Here is a 6,238-nt window from a genome sequence, read left to right on the forward strand (position 1 = left end):
GTTCTTCCAAAATTTGTATCACGTCCATCATTCCCATATCCTAGGAGCACATAATAGCTCTACCCCTACCTATTTCAAATAGATTTTAGAAAAGTTAGCTCAAAAGAAGAAAGATTAAAGGACTTCAATCCTTTCAAATCTATCTGCCCCGCTCATTAATTCATATACAGAATTACAGACACTTATTCTACGTAGCAGCATAAGACTGTTGAATTCCGACCTATTCAAGAGCAACTTGTCCATTCATCTAGATCTCTCACGGTCTCACCTGTGCTGTTCCCAAATAACATTGCAAAACTGAAAAACCATCTCAACCTAATCAATGAATGACGCTAGTATATGTCATAAACTTCCATAATATGGCAGAAATATGTAAAATTGTCCCTCTTGAAAATATTATTCAACAATATTTGATAGCACAAAGGGCCTTAAAGGTGTACTTATCAACATAAACAACCTTCTTCAATTCAAATTAATGACGAAAAGTGTAAACCCACATGAAAATTAAGAAACCCACATATAAGCATTTTAATCATGAGGAAAAAGAATGACCTTTACCACACAATTAATATGACCAGGAACAAAACGGACAGAACATAGGAACTACTCCATTAATATGCAGCAAAAGTAAAGTCTATTAAGGACAATCAACAGTTCAACACCAATTCAATCAACCATAAGAACAACGTAAAAGTAAATTAACATATGAGGTAAAGGAAATGGAATGACAGTGGGTTGATTAGCACTGAGCGGGGTATATGAGGAGCTGGATGCCTGGGTGTGAGAGCGTGAATTCACGTGAGACGCATGAAAAAGACTATCGTAGGAGTAATAGTTGGGAGTTCTCACTTTTTTAGAGTTGTTTAGTTATAGACTTGCTGAGTTGCTGGCAAAACACTTACCTCTAGAATATGCTCTCCATTAGTAACATCTTCATCCGTCCAGGTTGCAAATCCTCAACCGCAAAGATCGTTTTCATTTCTTTTGCAATCTGATTAATTCTTCCTCCTCCTATGCAGGACAACTTAAACACTTAAATGTAACTGTAAAATAAAACACAAGTTCAACAGATCCTTTTTCAGCCATAGCTCCTCTTTCAGCTAGAAAGAATTTTCAATCTAAAAAGAATTTCTCAAACAAAACAAAACAAACACTGAAGTCTCTAGCGCTAGGATGAATCCCTTGTTATTACCATTCCTAAACTATAACCTCAATAACGATGGAGACCATAAAGCCCTCGTTCATACACTAAGGTCCTGTTAATTCTAACCACTAACTACTCAAGCACTCAACTCCCAATAGAAACATGAATAATGACATTCAGTAAACATGCGTTTTTCATCAAATACAGCAACTTTTAAAATTAAATGAGTCATGAAAGATGCGGAACAAATTTAACCACAGCTGATAACTAAATACAAAGGATAGTAACTTATTAAAACAGAAAAGACAAACACGAACAAATCAGATATAGGTTCAGAAAGCATCAACCTCAAAACTAAGAACTTGTAGTCTGAAATTAGTACCATAATCAGTGCGCCATTCTCATTAGTCATTAGTCATTAGTCTGGAATCTTGACAAATATACCTATGGAGTAGTTGACAATGATTTCATTTCCTCACTGAATACAGTGATGAGGTCGCCTGTGTTTAGTTTTCAATTCATATAAATACCAGAAATAACCAAAAACTAGTGATATACAACGAGCGCTGACAAATTAAAGTGGACGTTTTCCAGTGGACAATGTTTACAAAAAAGCTACTTTTTTCACATAACTTGATGAGAGTAGTTTCCACTATATAACTCATATGGGATTGTAAGTCTTAACATAAAATTCTAAGATAACAAATTTCGCATTAGGGTTTTTCTCCAACTACGTTTACATACAAAAAATCTTCCCGCACAAGTGAAGGAATAATGATTATCAAAGCTACTCTAAATGCAAAAGAAAGAAGAATATGCTACCCTAAAGATGTTAAATTGCTATATCAAAGTAAAATGCTCCCAGTCCACTCATCTTTAGCAACTGATTTATTACGAAGTTAATTTTAAAGGAGGATTTAAGATGAATCCACTACTAACCATGAGCTGCCCATTAGATGGTCGCTTCTTTGCCTTCAACATTAAATTCTCTATCTGTTGCTTAGCTTTCTCCATACCTTTCTCCTTGAGTTTTCCCATCAACAATTTGTATGTGTCATCCAAAGGAACCATTCCATTGAACACCATTTGTTCAAAAAACGAACATGCATGCTCTAGTTTTCCACTTTTACAAAGCTGATTCACCAGAAGGCAATAACCTGAGAGGTCAAGACTAACACCTTTTGTAAACATGTCGTCTAGAAGGTAGTTGAGCACCTTCATCCTCTTCCTCAGACAACACATTTTCAACAATATTGTATAGGTTTTGACATCAGGTATGATGGATGCCTCCTCCATCTCTTTCAGCAACTCAAAAGCATATTCTTCACTTGAATGCTTACAAGCAGCACTAATCATGGTATTGTATGTCAAGACATTGCGGACACCTTTTGGCATATCCTTAAAGACATTGCATGCATCCTTGAATTTCCTAGATTCGCTAAGAACGTGAATCAAGGCACTATAAAAGCTAGCATCAGGAACACACCCGCTTTGATTCATTTTATCAGAAACTCCAATGGCTTTATCAGTCTCCTTTGCATTGCCTAAGGCACGCATAATAATAGTATAAGTCACCATATTAGGAGGGCAACCTTTTCGTCTCATATCATCCAAAATTGCATCAACCTTTTGGAAGTCCTTTTTGTCACAATAGTATTCAACCAAGCAAGTGTATGTATACAGATCAGGTTGATATCCATACTTCTCCATCTCCGCCATAGCTTGTTCGGCTTCAATATGTTTCTTGGCCCTACACCAACCATTAACCAAGATATTAAACGTGTGACTGCTCGGCTTTATTTTCTCCTTGAACTGTATAAACAGTTTCTGAGCACACTCAACATTGCTCGCTTGGACCAACACTTCTATTATCATGTTCAGTGCAGCAGTTTCTCTTCTCAAACCAAAGCGCTCAAATTTATCAAATACTTCAACAACTTCATCATGTTTCCCACTTTTGGCAAGCCTTCTCATTGCCTTGGACATTGTGGCCACGGAAACTAAACCACCCAATTTGTTCATCTCTTCAATCAACTCCCACATCATTTCAAAGTTCCTTGACATTCCCAATATATCAACCATCATGTTATAACAATTTTATGTGTGCAAATAACCCTCTTGTTGTTTAGCCCAATTGAAAAACCCAAACGAAAGGATCCAATCATGACGAAATCTCAACAAAACCTTTTGCACCAAACTCTCGGATAACTGAATTCGATCACATTCTGAGAGAGCACTGCTAACAGCATCAACCGAATCAAGTCCTTCCTTTAAAATCTCACAGAGCTTATTAAGATCACTATCCACAATCTCAGCAGCTATGGGCTTGACAAGTTTGGTATGATCGCCATTCAGCTTCCGTGATTCAGCCCATGCAGCAATTTTAGGCAAAACAAGATCATCATTTGATTTATTGATAGAAGGGTTATCATGCTTGCAATACTTAATCCAGTCAAATAGCTCAGGTGACTCAACAATGTTGGATGATTCAGTGACATATAACTCTGGGGTAGTGCAAAAGGAAGCATACGGGAAGCTATTTCGACTAGCAACCTTTGGACAAAAGCCTTTCAGAGGTGCAACTTTTCGAGGCCAAAAGAGTAAAGAAAGCTTAAGAATCTTGCGACTGGATAACATCTTTCACTTGATTGATTTGCTTAACAGAAAGGGGTAACGAAGAATAAACGGGTTCCTGAATAACAAGCAAGTGTTATAATCCTTTTTTGCAATAACATACAATGCCCAACAAAGACACCCAAATCCTAAAATCAACAGCAAGCGAATTACGATCACCCAACGTCTTAATTCTTAATGACATTTGCTAAACTATATATACACACAGGAATGTAAACCCGACTCGAACAAAGAATCACCCAACTAAAGCACGCAACTTTTGGTACTCGACAACAATTTGCAATAAGTAGAATAAACAAAGATTCTCATTTGTGACGCGTCATAAGCTTGCGACCATTTTATGATAAAATGTAAATAACAATTTACATTACATTTTCACATTTCCTTCGTCACAATTTCTGACCCGTCACAAGGGAGACCTACTGATGGTCAAAAACCTAGAAATAACTAATTGAAGTGAAATTTTAAACGGCACTCCAAATTACGAATACGAAACTGATACGGGAAACCAATTTCTAATTCTAACACATTATAATCCCAATTTCTAATTCGATTTCATTATACGCTATACCTAGACATAATTAACTGAATTAAACTTTAAATCAAATTCGAGAATTTTTACTTACAATTAATTGCGCTGGTGAATAGTGCGGTGGTGCGCGGCGAGGTCCGCGGCGGTGCCTTGGGCTGTCGATTTGAGAGAGAGAGAGAGAGAGAGAGAGAGGTGTTTATATCGATTAATTAGGTCTCAACTCTCGCTTTTCTCCAAGAACGGAATACGACTGAAGAAGACCAAAGTGAGGCGTGGCCCGCGTGGGAGTAGACTAATCAAACTGGGTTAGATTTCGAGTCAGGTTATATGAGTTGAGTTAGAATACGGGTCGAGTTATATGAGTAACAAGTTACTTCTTTTAAGGGTAAGATTATTGGTAGTCTTAAGATAAGACTTTGATAAGTCTTAAAACTCAACTTAAGATTTTGGGTGAGTCTTGACTCCACTTTCAAAAAAAATTATCTAATGAGCGGATTTCATGTGTCATTTTTTTTTTTTTTTCCGTTGTTTTATGTTTGTAAAAAAAGAAGTGCAATGGAAAAGTAGAGTCTGAGTGATAATGTATAGAGTCTGAGGTGAGTCTGAACAATAAAGAAAAGTAAAAGTTAGTGGAAAACGGATGTGTCTTCACTCTTAAGACTTGGGAGAGTCTTACTGATAATCTCACCCTAACTCTTTGGAATTGCGTCATTTTATTATATATTAGTCATGTATGTTCAACAAATGAGGTAATTCCAAATATTTGGAGGGAGCAATATTCTAATCATATTAGATAGTTTACAATAATTATATTGACACAGTTATAAACCTTCATTGGTTTTCTGACAATACCTCTAAAACTCAACGATTTTATGAGTTCATCTTAGTTGATTCCGGTTCTGCTGACATTAAACATGACCGATCAACAAACGGTGAAATCATCTATTCAAAATTAATAATCAAAAGGGTTATTCCATCTGATGAATGGATTGAACCACACACTGAAAAGAATTTTCAAAACGGTTTATCCCTCAAACTTACTCCTACACCGACTACAAACTGGCATGGTCAAGAGCTCTGCTTTTCTGAGACTTTGATCACTCTTGGTTTATCACATTCAATAAAACCTTCAATAAAATGTCCCAATCTGGTTTTACAGTTGGTGGTATTATTTTGGTCCTACACAGGACATTTACCCCATTTCATGCCGGAAGGGCTTTGAAACCTTTGTCGCCAATACTAAAGGTGAACTATTTCAAAAACCACTCAGCTTTCATGCTGAATTCAAGTTACCCTGGATTCTTTGTTGGAGTTATACACTTCGACAAGACCTTCCACCTCCCTATCCTTTATCCATGGTTAGGGAATTCAAAATAAAATGGTGGAACAAATTCATGGTGGAACTATGTTCACCTGAGAACGTTCAATCATTTTTAACCACTGGCAAAAAACTAGAATGGAGCATCAATAATCTTAATAAAGATACTTCATCCTCAAAACCCAAAATTCCAAAAACCCGAACCTAAAAAATTGATGATCAACTCATCAAACAAATGATTAATGATCCAAACCTCAGACGACAACTTATCGGTGCCCTTGAAACTCAAAACTCTGATGACATTGTCTCCTCAAAATCCAGTACATCCGAATTTGATGAGGAGTCGCAAGACCCTTATAAATTTTAATTCAAAAAAAAAAAAATTATATATATATATGACGGTATGTAATATGTCTGTAAAAATGTGTATATGTAGGAAAACTCAAAACTTGGTTTTGCCGGCTTGTGTTCCTGAAACAAAATTCGAGCTCGAGATTATCCGAGCTTTAAAATAAAGTGTCGTTATCAAGCTTGTGAGCTTTAATGCGAGCTCGAGCCAAACTTGAGCACAAATCGAGCCTATATATAATTGTTAGATTTTAAATTTTGT

General features: G+C 36.4%; 1 pseudogene; it reads right to left on the reverse strand.

The window, feature by feature from the left end:
* Nucleotides 1-4,597, reverse strand: part of LOC141606408 (pentatricopeptide repeat-containing protein At3g22670, mitochondrial-like) — a 43,263-nt pseudogene extending 38,666 nt beyond the window's left edge.
* Nucleotides 4,598-6,238: the final 1,641 nt, after the last annotated feature.

Source organism: Silene latifolia, chromosome 10, assembly GCF_048544455.1.
Source record: "Silene latifolia isolate original U9 population chromosome 10, ASM4854445v1, whole genome shotgun sequence".
Taxonomy (NCBI): Eukaryota; Viridiplantae; Streptophyta; class Magnoliopsida; order Caryophyllales; family Caryophyllaceae; genus Silene; species Silene latifolia.